The sequence below is a fragment of the Cricetulus griseus genome, chromosome 6 (genome assembly GCF_003668045.3).
Source record: "Cricetulus griseus strain 17A/GY chromosome 6, alternate assembly CriGri-PICRH-1.0, whole genome shotgun sequence".
NCBI lineage: Eukaryota > Metazoa > Chordata > Mammalia > Rodentia > Cricetidae > Cricetulus > Cricetulus griseus.
In genome coordinates this window covers 1487888-1502958 of record NC_048599.1, presented here as the reverse complement: position 1 = coordinate 1502958, position 15071 = coordinate 1487888, and the positions used below count along the sequence as shown (strand labels likewise).

Sequence of the window (15071 nt, the reverse complement as noted above, 5' to 3'; positions counted from 1 at the left end):
CAAAACCATGTGTGCTGGTAGGGGATAACACAGGTATGTAGGCCCCACCCACCAGAGGAAGAGTCAGTTCTTCCTTCACTCAGAGAAGAGCGGAGAGGAGGAGGCCTGAGTGGAAGACTCAAGTCAGTAATGGCTGCAGGCTCAAAATAGTCTGCCATAGTAACTCAAGATTGCAATCATAACACTTAACAAGACTGGGGCAGGAGAATGGACAACAGTTCTTGTCTACCCAAGACCCTGTCTCAAAAGGAAGAGCCAATAGTGGCATTACCAGCAGGTTGGGCAATAGTGTTACCTTGTAAGCTGGGGACAAACAAGGCCTCCACTTGGGCTGGGCAATGGTGCACTGGCAGGCTGGACCTGGGTATGCTTGGGCCTGTCCCTTCCAGACCTCCAGACCTTTACCAGCAGGTAGGGTGGCCAATTATGTCTTGGTTTTATTGGTTTAGTTGGTACTTAGCCCTCCCTCACAGTTACCTGGCTTCCAGGCACTTTGAGAGGAATTTGCCCAAGGTGGGAGGGGGAGGGACTCTGCTCCCACCTAGGCAGACAGGACTAGACTGTGCTTTCTGGAAGGAGTTGGCGTGTCCTATAGTCATGCTGCTTGGAGTCTGCTCCTGACACAAGTGTCATTGAGGGCAATGTACCCTGGCTGTAACTCCTGTCACCAGGACAGCCTGTACAAGCATTCCTGGCTGCCAGAGGCCCCCAGAAATGGTTGCAGTAAAAGTCACCGGAGCCAGTAATTCTCCTTGTAGGTTGAGACCAACCCAGGAAACTGATTTCAAATGTCCCCAAGGCAGAAACTTCCCTCATTTCCTGGATGTAATTTTCCAGAGTTGAAACTTTCCTCTTAAGTATGTGTGTGTGTGTGTGTGAGGGGCATTTATATTATGTAGCCACTGACAGCACAAAGAACTATTTCTGTCCAATCAGAAGCCACACTCCATGCCAGCCAGCCATGGTAGCACACACATATGATCCCAGCACTTGGGCAGGTAGAGACAGGAAGATTGGGAGTTCAAGGTCATCCCAAGCTACCTAGAGAGTTCAAGGCCAGCATGAGATTCAAGGCAGGTAGACTGCTAGGTCTACTCTTGTTTTTGAAGGTACAGGTCTGGGCACATGTGTGTAGCCCGTACAAGACAGGGAAAGTTCCGGAGGAGGGAGGCCCAAGGGGGCAAGGACTCAGGGCCCTGGACACCAGTGTGTGTGGGAGAGCGGCTGGAGAGTAGCACCCAGTCACAGAGGCACCAATGGGGGTGAAGAAACACAGATGTGAACACCTAAGGAGCTCCTCTCAGCCTGAGGTCTCAGGAATCCAGTTCCTAGGCAAACACTGTGGCACACAGCGCACCTCAAATGAAGATCGCACCAAACCAAAGTCAAAACACTGAGTCTCTTGCTGGACCTGATGCCTTCTTGGCATACAGGTGGCTGTATTTCATGGCAGGGGCCCTGTGTGGCTGTCAGCCAACAGCAAGGAACAGGAAGTGCTGTCTGGGATCTGGCATGACCCTGGAGATCAGTGTGGTGCCCAGACAGCAACAGCTCAGCACTCAGATGGTGCCCACAAGGGTAAAGGTTGTAACTTGGGTCGCTCCTGATCCTTGGGAACCTGGTCCATGCCGATGGTCCCTCCTCTCAGACGGGAAGGGTCTAGAGACACCAAGAACCCAGTTCTGTCTTCTCAGCCACTGCAAGGAATTCTGTGTTGAGACAGTTTAGGACTATTCAAATATGTCACTATCAGAAAAGGGAAGTGACCAACCAATGAACAACACTGCCATTGCTCTGGGGGGGGGGGGAAGCAGATCATGTCAAAACAGTGCATGAGAGATCAAAACAAACCCTGCTGTCTAGACAGGTAGGAAGACTGTCTTCTGGCTCCTTCAGGAGGGAGAGAGGACACTAGGAGCCTTGGCAGTTCTCAGGAAGAGAACTAGAACAGAATGTGTCTCCCAGCCTGAGGGGAGGCAGGTTGGATTGCAGTCTCTTCTGGAATAGTCAGGTAGAAGCCACCTTTCCCTCCCCAGAAAGGAGGGGAAAGTTCATGTAAATCCACACTTGCTGGGCTCACTCTGGTTGTTAACAATGAGCAGTTGAGCCAGGGAGCCAAGGTGCATCAAGCCCAGGGACGCATGAGTGACAGTGAGCTAGGTCACTCTCCCTGGGGCCTCAGATGTTTTCCTTCATAACCAGTTGTAGGGTATCCCTATCCTTAGTCACAATGAAATTCCAAACATTCTTTGCCCTTTGTTTATCGATAGGTTAAATGTTGCCTCCAACAAAACCAAAACAACCCTTGCTGAGGAACGGCATCCAAGGCAGGCCATGTTTCAAAAGGTCCAGGTAGCATCTTCTGGATCTGCTTCCTCCATAGGTCTGTTCAGTGTGAGGAAGTCACTCAGGGGGTGGGGGCAGGACCTACTAATGGTGCCCAACCCCGACAAGGCATGTACATACAGCACATAGTAGGGCATCTGGGGTGGAGAAATTAGACTGTGAACCAGGAGGTCAGAAGAGAAACAGGGGACAGGTCTCAGAGACATGAGAGTTCTCGACAGAAAGTCACCTGCCTGTCTGGCCCAGAGTACTTCATGGGCACCACAAGACAGAACAGATCTATGGAGTTCAGAGTGGGAGGTCTGAGGGAGAACAAACTCTGGAGGTGATGCTGTGAGCCCACCTGGCAATCCCGCCCCCTAGAGCTGGCATAGGGCAGGAGACTACTCGATTCTCCTCCATCCCTGAGCAATATCACCTGGAGATGCAGCCTGGGTCTGGCTGCCATGAGGTTGTGGAGTCAGGTGCTCCCTTTGATGGTGAACTGTGTTGGCTGCCATCCTGTGCTTCCTGACAGAGGCACTGGTAAGGCCAGTGGCTGCCACTCATCTTAGGTGCTTCTGGTGGCCCCCAGGACCACATATGATGTGCTGGCATTCCTCCTCTATCTCCACCCACCTTCTCCCTAGCGATACCCCACCCACCCTGCCGATTCCTGCCCAGGAGTCCCAGTCCACCTACAAAGCAAGAGAGGGTCTCGGTTCAGTATAAACAGACTTTGGTAGCCCCAGCTCATCCCCTAAAAGTGGCCAGGAAGGAGAGATACCCTTGCTTCCCTTACCAGAAGGGAATTAAGACTTTTCCAGTCATTTAGAGACATAGTTAATGAAGGTTATGATGGAAATATTTATGAACCCTTTTGGGGTTTTTCCATTTCCCTGATTTGACATGACCAGCTGTGAGTCATTGGTCACTAGCAGCTGAGTTAATCAGGCCAGGGCTTCGGCTCCCACTTTCCTCAGCCGAGCATGAAACCTGCTGTCCGGAACCCCACCCATCATCATTGCCCAGTGCTAACTTCTCAGACAGTCAAAGCCAAGCTCCAAGTGCAGGCAAGCATCTAAGCCCATGGAGGGCTTACTCCAGCCCAGCGGGCATCACCTCCGGGACGGTTCCGGTTGCAGGGCTACTGCTTTGCTGACATTTCCTATCCCAGAGCATTCCTTGGCTAGCTAACCACACTCCCGGGCTCTTGCTAAATAGCCACCAACGTCCTGTGATCCAGCTGTCTTTTGCAGTGTGCCATTTTCATTGCTCTGAGTTGTTCTGTGTCATGCTCTCCCATCTGTCTGAGCTCTGTGGGAGACCTACATTCTCAGAGCCTAGGTCCCAGCCCACAGCAAGGTGTGACACCTGCTGGGATAACACACACTATGATGCACTGCCTGGTCCTAACCCTGGTGGTAACAAAGCCATTTCTGTGTATTATTTCATTTGGTTCTCCCAAAGCTCTATAAGGCCAATGTTCCTAGTAATCTTCATTTTAAACGTGAAAATTCCAAGGGTTAGAGAAGTTCAGACAGTAGCCTCAGGAAACACGGTGGGTCTCACTCAAAGTCAGTAGCCCAGCACATCACAGATCTGCTCATCCAGATCCTGCACTCATGGTATCTGTGCACGCCACCCCAGCCTACAGCAGTCACATGACTGCCGTGTGCATTCCTTCAAAATTATCCTTAAGGTATTGGAATTCCCACCCTCAGAGACTTCCAGTGAATGGTGTCACACCATAATGATTCTCTTATGACGGACCCGCAAGGGTCAGTAAGGTGGCTTGTGGGTAAATGCACTTGCAACACAAGCCTGATGGCCTGAGTTTGATCCCTGGGTTCCATAGAAGGAGAAAAAGAGAAGCTGCCCTCTGACTTCACATACGCATCATGGCATACATGCTAGGGCACACATAGCCACACATACATGATATTCACTTACACACACAATGATAACGAATATGAAAATTAAAAATAGAATTCCCAAGCTTCATCCACATTCTAGTTTGGTCAGGATTTTCTTCATCTGTAAGATTGAGTAATGGTCTGTTAAATGGGCAGATTGGCTTATTCATCTATCTGTTTATACACTGAGAAATGCTTGGGCCATTTCTTCACTTCGGTTATTGTAAATATTGCTGTTATGACTAGAATTGTGCAAGCCTCCTCTTGTGTTGCTGCCTCCAGCGCTGTTTGCAATGTGTCCCAAGTGAAATTGATAGAGGGTACAGAAATTCTATTTTTAACCTTTGAGGAAATACTGTGTCACTTTCACAGCAGCGGTGCCAGTTTGCACTCCCACCAGCATCGCCACAGGTGTATTTCTAAGAAGGCCTCAGAAACATAAGCTTAAACGTACAGGCAGCAATATCAAAAGTAGAGAAATGAGACTGTACTAAACTAAAAGGCTCCTACAGAAAAGGAACCTATCAACGGCGCGAAGAAACGGCCTGCAGAGCACTGGGAGAAAATATCTGCAAGCTATCCATCGGACAAGCCGACATCCGACATACATAAGGAAGTCAAGCAAGACTGTGGCCAGGAAACAAACAATCCAGCATAAGGACATCTGTGAACAGTTCTCAGAAGACAACACAGCCAGGGCAGCAGGGCAATGATAAAAGACTCACCAAGGAAATGCAAACCAAAACTGGCATCTTGCCTACACCTGTTAGGATAGCAACCATGAAAAGACACAGAAAACTAGTGTTGACAAGGATGTAGACAAAAGAGAACTCTTGTATGCTCTTGGCTGAATGCAAATTTCTACAGTCATTATGGAAACTTTTATAGAGGTTCCTCAAAACAAAACAAAAAAACTAAAGCTAGTAACTACTGCGTGGTCCCACCATTCCTTTCACTGAGCACATACTGAAGGAAATAAGGCCAATATATGAGGGACCTTTGTACTCCCATACTTATAGAAGCATTATTCTCAGTACCAAGAAACAGAATCCATTCAATTGTCCAACAACAGATGATTGGGTAAAGAAAATGTGGCACATATAACAATGGAGTAGTATTTAACCTGAAAAGAGGAAATCCTGCCATTGCATAGTGACATAAATGAACCCAGAGGAATTTATGCAAGTGGAAATAGCCAGATGCAGAATAATAAATGCATGATCTCACTTATCTGAGGAATCTATAAAAGGCAAAGTCCTAGCTTGGTAGTTTCCAGAGTCAGAGGAGGGTGGAGCAGGGGAGGATGCTGGAAGGCTACAAGTTTCCGTTGAAAGATGGGGGAAGTTCCTGAGCCCACATTGGTAATAGCACAACACAGGCTTGCACATTACAGTGTAGCAAGGGCTTGCACATTGCTGGGAAACTGGGTTTTCCATGTTCCAAATGTACATACCAAGTGATTGACAGGCTCTTTTGTTTAATTCTCTCATGGTATATACTTGCATTTAAACACCATGTTCTACACATGTCAAGACATGCAATGTTTGCAAAGTTTTATTTTACTATTTTATTTAAAGAAAGAAAAGCCTGAAAGAGCAAGGACTTGGGTTCCGGAAGGAGGTCCTACTTCCAGATTCAATCTGGAAAACCCCGAGGCAGCCTGGAGACAAGGGTCCATGCAATACAATGCTGTCTATTGCTGTGATAAAAACATCATGACCAAAACCAACTTGAGGAAGAAAGGAGTTATTATCTTACAACTCCCAGGTCACAGTCTATCACCAAAGGAAGTCAGGGCAGGAACCTGGAGGCAGGAACTGAAACAGAGGCCATGAAGGAAAGCTGCTTACTGGCCTGCTTCCATGGCTTGCTCAGCCTGCCCAGAGGTAGCACCACCCTCAGTGGGATGAGCCCTTATCAATTTTCAATCTAGAAAATACCCACAACACACTTGCCTACAAGCAGTCTAGATGGAAGCATTTTCTCAATTAAGGTTCCCCTTCTCAGATAATTCCAGCTTGCGTCAGCAACAACAACAAAGCAACCAGGAATCACATTAAGCTCTTAGGAGGCCAGTGCTCGATTCTGTGGATCCCGGGGTAGTCGGGAGAGGGATGGAACTGGTTTTGGCACAAGGAAGAAGGGCTGCTGCAGGATCGGGGGCCCCAGAAACCAAGAACCTGCCCTGTGTATGAGAAGCAGTTCAGGAAGACCACAGACACGAGCATCCGAGGCTGGAAAGGGTAACTGACCCAGAGACAGTCAGCTATGTTCTCAACCTCACCTCCATAATCTGTTCTGTCCTCCTCACTCTGCGATGTCTCTTCTGGGAGGTAAGGCCCACCCATCCAGAAGCTGCCAGCCCCAACCCCACCCCTGTGACCCGGTGCAGCCCCAAGAAAGAGATTAGGAGGGGTTTCAGGCCTAAGGTTCAGGGAAGGAAGGCAGTGTCCTCCTGGAATATAGGGCTGGGACAGTTTGGGACAAGCCTAGGGATAGCTCAGAGGAACAGCATTGGGGCTACAGGAGGATGAGATAGGCTGGGGACAAACAGGGAGGAGCATGAGTCACTGGCAGAGAAGGAGGGAGGGGCACAGATTAGGACAGGTAGGAAGCGCTGGGGACCTGTGGGTAGAGAAGCCCCTCCAGAGGCTGACTGATGGGGGCCGCCCCAGGAAACTGGGTCATGGCTGGTGTCTGAGTCTCACCAAAATGCCCTGGTAGTTAGGTATGGTGGCAATGGCTGGGCCCAGGGGCAACCCTCAAGCAGAACAATACCCCTGCCTGGAGGGATGGAATCCCTCTCCAAATATCCTTTCTTTCCGGGTGGATTTGAAACAAGCTGTTATCAGACTGAGGGGCCAAGTTAGAAGTACTAAGAGAAAAGGAATAGTGACCTTCCTTCTACCCATATGGTCCCCCTCCCTTTATTTCCCCACCTGTTCTTGAGAAAACATCAAGTTTCCAGGCCTCCTAATGTCATCCATTGGCTTCCCAGTATGGCAGCTGGCTGTGGCTAGACATTCTTCTCTCTGTGATGTGACCTCTGTCTCCCGGGAGCTTTCACTTGCTCCCCACTTGCTCCCCTGTGTGAGGCTGCTGGACCTGGGAGCCTTGAGAAGCCCCCTGTAATAGGCAATGTCAGGTTATTTTCCCCAAAGGCCATGGAGGTGATTCCTACCCCACCTTTGCTGATGTCTCCTATACCAGCTCCTTCTGGGGTCCCTGCAGTGATTGAGAAATCAGCACACAGTCACAGCCATCCATGAGAGTATGGCAATGAACACAGAGAGATGTAGAAATACAAACAAGCCAACGGGGAACAGCCTGCCTCTCATCATGACCTCAGACCAGAGGAAAATAAGAAAACAGCCCCCATGTCCCTGTCACAGGCCACAGGCTCTGTTGTAATGTCACCATTGCAATAAATAAAATTTCTGGAATAAAGACAGAAAGCAGAGAGGGAAAGAAATTAAAAAGAGACCAGCAGAGAGAGAGAGGCAGACACACAGTGGAGGAGGAGAGAGCCATAGGCATTGGCCCCCTTCTGCTTACAGGCAGAGGAGGAGGGTTCCTAGTGGCCTGTAGAGGAGTGAGACAGACTGGGGCTGTGGCTAAGAAGATAGAATGTCCTGGAGGGGCTTGGGTCTCCTGGAGATCAGGAGGAGACATTGGAGAAGGCGCAGGCATATACTGAGGTGTGGCAGTGAGCTGAGGCTATGGTGAAGGCTCCTATGGCCACCCAGGGCGAGGTGATTACTGATTAAACTCTAAAGGTGAGTAAGTCTGCATCCGCAGTGGGGTCGACACCCATGGGGCTGATATACAGAGAGCTGGGGTACTTACAGACACACAGGTCCTTGAGTAGGGGCAGAGGGTGACAAGGGTGGGCTGGCCTAGGTGGCACAGGTCAGCCTTGTGAAGAAGTTGTGTACAGACATGAAGGCACAGCAGACTGACAGAGCAGGGAGGCATTTCCCCTTGGGTTTTTGTTTTTGTTTTTTCTATTATTTTATTTTACATTTTTTATTCATTTTACATACCAACCAGAGTTCCCCTTCTTTCCCTCGTTATGCTCCCCCTCCCCCAATCCTCCCCATCCACTTCTCAGAAAGGGTGAGGCCTCCCATTGGGGAGCCAACAAAGCCTGGCACAATAAGTTGAAGCAGGACCAAGACCCTCCCCCACCTTCATCCAGGCTAGCAAGGCATCCCACCATAGGGAATGGGCCCCCAAAAGCCAGCTCATGCACCAGAGACAGATCCTGGTCCCACTGCCAGGGGTCCACAAACAGACCAGACTACACAACTGTCACCCACATTCAGGGCTGGGTTGGGTCCCAGTCAGGCTCCCCAGCTGTCTGTCTAGAGTTCATGAGCTCCCATGAGCTTGGGTCAGCTGTCTCTGTGGGTTCCCCTGTCATGATCTTCATCTTGGTTTTTAAGTGCAGACCTTAGCAGGGCCTATGCAGAGGTCTGTCTTTCCAGCTACTCAAGAGGCTGAGGCAGGAAGATTAAAAGTTCAAGGCCAACTTGAGCTACAGAACAGGTTCAAGGTTAGCCTGGACAATGCAGTCAGATCTCAAAATAAAATTCACAAAATATAAGGGTGTAACTCAGTGGTTTAGTACTTACCTAAAAGTCACAAAGCCCTGAGTGTAACATCAACACCCCAAAAAATGGAAAAAGAAAGAAAGAGGGAGAGAAGGAATAGAGGAGGGAAGAAGTGGGGAGAAAGAGTGTAGCTTTCGCTCCTTCACTCATGGACAGCTACTGCCATAGCCAGTCTGAGAAAGTTGCTGCTGTGTGAGTAGTGGACTTTGAACAGATGGATGAAGCCAGGAGATCCCCTAGGATGGTCAGGCAGAGGCATCGAGCAGCAACTTCAGCATGGAGGTGGGACACAGACAAGGAGGGATCCCAAGTCCTGTAGAAGCTACTGAGGCAACCTCTCCACAGACTCATGCAGGCAGGACAGACAGAACTGAGATGCTAGGCTCTGCATGGAGCTCGAGAGAGCACGGCAGCTGAGGGGGAGTCCTTGGGCTACAGTGTGATTCAGGGGAGATCTGAGACCTGTGACCTTCTTGGTCACATGGAAAGAAAAGACAGCCCTGTGCTGGCCATAGTAGCACTTGTCTGGGAGGCTGTAAGAGACAGTTCCAGAGACATTGCTATACTGGGCACCTGGAGGGTGGCAAAGGAGAGGTGGGGAACCAAGGTTACAGAGTTTTAGAAAGGCTTTAGAAAGCCTTAGGAGAACTAGGGCTGGGGTGGGGGATGCAGATGTCTTAAGGGGCAAGGATGAAGGTCTGTCGAGGTAGAGATGAAGTGCCTAGGTTGAGGCAAGGCCTACAACACAGCTGGACCACTAAGAGCGTGGAGAAGACTGAAGACAGCCATTTCTTGGGCGTGTCTGTGGTAGCATGGTGGGGGTGGGGCGGTGCCAGGCCTGAGACAAGTGACAAGGGACAAAGGAGAAGAGAGGCAGGCACAGGCACTAGCTACATTGAATGCCTAGAGGAAGCCCAGCTGTGGCCCTCAGATCTGGATCTCCCTCCTGTGGAGGAGGCAGACCTTCTGGACAGGAAACTGAGCTCGCTCTTCAGTTCCCTTCTGGGACATCTTAGCCTCTTGTTTAGCCAGATTCATTTCTGCTCAGGTTAGAAAAATGAAACTTGTGCATCTCCAAGATAGATTGAAAACGTTGGGCCCCACAGAGTGCTAAAACCACACAGCACGGCCTCAGAGACAGTTCCTAAAGACCTCTGACAGCTAGCCCTTGGGGCAGCATCTTCTAGCTCAGATTAAGCTGGCACAAGCTGGTGCTGGATTCTTCCGGGACCCCTGGATGTTGTACACAGCTCACACTTGAGGCCAGCAGGATTTTTGAGTCACCCATTTCACGGTAGCTTTATGAGGCTGATTGGGTCTCTCTACAGCCAGGGAATCCTGTGTGTAGTTAAGGAGGCCTGCACACAGCCCAGGAGCCCTTCACATCCAGGGAGCTTCTAAAAGACAGTATTCGCCACCATTCCTCTTTCATACAAGGAAGAAGGTCTTTCGGCAGTGAGTGGGTTGTAAGAAGCACCTCTTGGGCTTACCCTGAGAGGCAGCAGCTGAGAGGAGAAGACGCTGTGCGAAGAGTTTTGGTGGCAAGACAAAGCCCTGCCTGTTGCCATTTGCTCAAACTCTGGTAAAGTAATACATGAAGAAATGCCCAGATAGCTGAAAGTAATTGCTGGCAATTTGAGTATTATAGTTGATGTTTTTAACATGAAACACCCCAGTGTTAATATAACCTTGCCTGTCACAAGATTGGTGGAGGTAGGTGGGCTGGGGATGAGAGTCACTGCGCCAGCAAGGAAGGCCTGACAGGACCTGCCAACAGCACACACGTATCTGGGCGCTAAGGTAATCACTCACTAAATTTGAGGTCCCAGCCACATGGATTCTCGCCCACCTCTACCCTAGATAGGCAGGGCAAGAGCTGGGCAGGCTCAGACAACTCTGAATGCCTCCAGCTGGCAAGGACATTTGCCTCTTTGAAAGCTATACAGAAGACCACACAAGTAGATCGGGAATGAGATTCAGCGGGAGCAGGCTTCTGGGGTTCAGGGGCTAGAGCAGTTCTTCCGAGCAAGGAGTGCCCACAGCTACCAATGTGGCATGACCTTCTTCTCCCTGGGGTTCAGGGGCTAGAGCAGTTCTTCCAAGCAAGGAGTGCCCACAGCTACCAATGTGGCATGGCCTTCTTCTCCCTTGCCCTGAAGCTTAGGGTACCCCACGTGGCCACTGTGAGTTCTGTCTGTCCAGATAGGAAAGTGGGGCTCACTCAGTCTCCTGCAAACCTAATCTTTAGCATCAGCTCTCAACACTGAGCTTATTTTTCATGAGAGTGGGTATTAGTGAGATAGGGTCTCACTGTAACCCAGGGTAGTCTTGAACTCATGATAATCCTTGTGTCTCACTCTTCCTAGTGCTAGGATTACAGACATGAGCCACTACACCCAGGTCAAATCCTTGGTGTGTGTGTGTGTGTGTGTGTGTGTGTGTGTGTGTGTGTGTAACTTGGGTCTTTCCTAAGGCCTTACATAGGGAAAAGCACATGCCTAGGTAGGTACTAGAGCATAGTACCATAGACTTAGGTAGGTACTAGAGCCTGGCTACATGGCAAGATAAGCCGGACTCTGTGTTTGCACATGTTCTCCTGGCCAAAGCTTCCATTGCCAGCTCAGTAGCCTGGGCTATGTTTCATGAAATATTATCTGAGTGGGTCATCTGAACATCTACCTCTTGAGAAAGTCCAAGCCAACATTACCAGCCTTCGGGAGGAAGGGCAGCTCCACAGTGCCAGCTCTGAGCCCCTTGCGGCTGCCTTATGCAATACAGAGTCTCTCTGAAACAAAGATGTAATTGAAGCTCATCTCTTGGTCATCTCGCTCCAGGAGACACAGAACAAGGACAGCGGAGGTCTTTTGCCCGGAGTGGGTTGCTCATGACTACCAGTCACTGTCACCCAGACTAATCAACAGCATTTGTTCAGAACTGGTGAGACTCCTCGCCCAGCAAGACAGTGCCTCGCTTTTCAATGAAGGTTCCGCAGAGTAGCAAGAAAGAAAATAGGAAGATGACAGTTGGCACGGACAGCTTGCCATGGCCTGGCGCTGTGAGAAGAACCAGAAACTGAGGCATAGGGATGCTAATGGACTGTCTGCAGCCAGGCTTGGCAAGGCCGAGCTTTCAGCCCACACCATGCCCCAATGGCGCTACAGAACAGAATTAGAATACACTTTCACTGTCTATGGGCTTCTGCCACCAAAGACCTTCATGGTCACCCACAGCTGCCCCTTGAACTGCATTCTTAATTGCTAAAGTGGTGTCACCATCCCAGAAGTTTGGGCAACTCTGAGCTGGGTTTCTCCTAAGACTACTCCAGCCTTGAAAGTCTCTTCTCTGGCACGATCTCTTCAGGACCGTCCTAGCATCTACTTACTTAATACAGCTCCCCTTATCAAATACATGAAGGTGTGTACCTACACGCCTAGCTATAAACTTCCTCAAAGCTAGGTTTCACCTTTGACCCTGATCCCTTCCAACCTTCAGCAAGACTTACTTTCTCACTCAAAAGTTTTGAGTAAAGTCCTATAGTCTGATATGGTGCCACACATGTATAATCCTGGCATGTGGGAAGCCAGAGGATCATGAATTCAAGTTTACCCATAGCTTAAAAGTAAGTTTGGGGATGCTTGTCTCAAAAGCAAACTACATCAAACAAAAAGCCAGGAAACAACCAAGCAAATAAAAACAGTCTAGTCCTAATGCTATTCATTTGTTTTGCTTTTTTGAGACAAGATTTCATACTGTAACCCTCAGGCTGCCTTTGAACTCATGACAACCTCCTGCCTCAACCTCCCAAGTGCTGGGATTAAGGTGTGTACCACACGAAACAATTTAGAAGTCCTAACTAAATGTTTAAGAATAACTATCCCCCAGAGACTCCTGGGCCTGGTCGCAGCCCACAACTCTGATGGCAGAGTGTTTTCATCATTTCCTAGACTTGGGTCGACTGTCGCTAGGGTGCAGTGGTCTTTTTATAAAACAGAGAAGGAAGAACTGGGGCACTTAAATGATTCAGCTAATATATATGCAAACTCCACCAAAGCAGACACCTGGACGAATACCAGTGGGGATGTCACACCCTTCAAAGTGCCAGCGACAGATGACTTTTGTAGTCTAGTTTGAGACTGGGGCATTAAGACCCAAGGCCTTTGCGGTTAGCCACCACCCTGTCTGTGCCCTGGAGGAATGTCCTCTCAGTGACCTGGCCCTCCCTGACCTTTTGCTTCTCCTTCTAATCTGGAGACTAATTGTCCTGGCACTGGCAAGGTCCATACAACAGCAACGCCCATAGGGAAAGGACAAGCATAATGTGAGCTCACATTTCAGCATTTTGGGGTCCCTCTCAACACTACGACAGGGACAGCGACTGCACGTGAAAGCATAAACATCTATTTGGAGGCTTCCTGAGACCCCCAGCACACAGCAATGCCCTGCTTCGGGACCATGGGTGCCCAACAGGACTTGGGTTATTTGTATTATTTTCCTTTTAGTTATTTCCTCTCAAAAAACCCTGCTGGAATAGAACTTACTGAGTGCAGAATGTTCCAGGGCTCACAGTGAGCCAGTCCTTGTTTCAAGCTGCTGTGGTACCCTGGGGTTGACCTCTTGGGGGCTCCACCCTGGACCTCCCAATTTCTCCCTGGCAAGATGAAGAGGGAGGCAGCCTTTTGAAAGGAGGTCACCAGTGGACTGCAAGTACCAGATCTCTATTCCTTTCGAGAAAGTTTAGAAAGGCACAAACTGCTCCAAAAATTCACAAATGGTTCCATAAGCAGAAGGCCAGCTGCCATCTCAGACAGGCAAGGCCCAAGACCTCCAAAACTGCCTAGGCCAAACACAGCTGACTGAGAGATGGAATGAGTGAATGCTAACTGCACTCAGCCCTAGGTACCTATAAAGATACCCACAAAAAGTCTCTGCTCACCATGCATCTGACACATTGGAGACCCCATACAAAGACAAGAAAGGCAAAATTACAACTCATTTCTGGGATTCCCTACCTCTCCCCCACCTCAACTCATGAGTAATCTTCCTTCCACTGCATTTTGCCCCTGAGACACGAAGCTTCTGGCTGATGCACCTTTCTCAAGAAGCCTGAATTCTCTCTGTAACAAATTCTCTCCAAATTCCTCATTTAGTCTGGTGTCTGAAATTCTTTCCATGCTGGTGACAGGAACCTGGACACCTGGATAGAGATCTCAATCTGGTTAATCTCTGAGGGTTCCTAGTCCTTAATCACAGGAAATACCAAATGCTCTGAGGAGCCAGACACAGCCTAAGGAGATGAAGTCTTCAGGCACACAGGTACCTCAAGGGCCCCTGAGGGCCTCGGTACGTGGCTTGACCTCTGAGGGCAGGACAGGGCCTGTGTCTTGCATTAAAACCTGAATGTTTACCCTGGAGTCATTTTTAGATGGTGTCTGAAGAATACGTATTTGAGCCTGAGGCTAGCTTAAAGTTCAGGCCCCTCAGCAAGCAGTTCTATTTGTCTAGAACTTAATATCACCGTGTTACCTTTTATATATTTTTGTAGTGACCTCTCTATAGTAATCAACACTGATACCTTCTTTAAAACAAACTTACCCTTTTCATAAAACACACCAGATGTTTAAAGGAAAAATATTGTGCCAGTATTAGTTTCAGAGGTGTACCCAAAATTAAATTTTGGAAGCACAGTGTGCAAGCCTTCTCCTGACATTCGGAGGGTTTCTGTGAGTTCGTTTAGACGCAGGTGAGTTCTGCTCACACAGCCTGAAGTGGGGAGCGCATAACCTCTCAAAAGATCTTCTGCAAGTTCTCTCTGGCCTCAGACCTGGGAGAGGTATTTTCAGAGAGGGAGCTCCATTTGCTCTAGCAAGGAGGGGTGTACTCCATAGCGCCGCATACATGTTCTTCCTAGGGGTCTTCTCTGACCAGAAGTGTCAGATATGGAGGCCAATACCTGGGGCAACTGAACTGACACAGCTTTCTGGAGTGGAGGTTCACACGCTGACACACCCTGGACCCTGAAGACATCACCAGAGGTTCCCAGGACAAAAAGTGAGTGAGTAGGTGCCCACCACACCCACTCCAGGAAGGAAGACACGGTCATAAACAACCAAGTGTGATGTGAAGACCTAAGCCCAGCGCCCAGTCCCTTCACTACTGCCTTAGCTGCCTTAGCCTCCGAGGCTCCATTGGATCTGTACCCTTATGCCTGGTTATGCCA

The 15071-nt window shown here is 49.3% G+C and overlaps 1 long non-coding RNA gene across 1 annotated transcript; it reads right to left on the bottom strand.

Moving 5' to 3' along the window:
• Window positions 1-642: 642 nt before the first annotated feature.
• Window positions 643-3119, bottom strand: LOC118239070. The gene is made up of 2 exons (XR_004770522.1): window positions 2765-3119; window positions 643-1709 (listed from the first exon to the last, which is right to left on the bottom strand). It is a non-coding gene; the product is annotated as an uncharacterized LOC118239070 (long non-coding RNA).
• Window positions 3120-15071: the final 11952 nt, after the last annotated feature.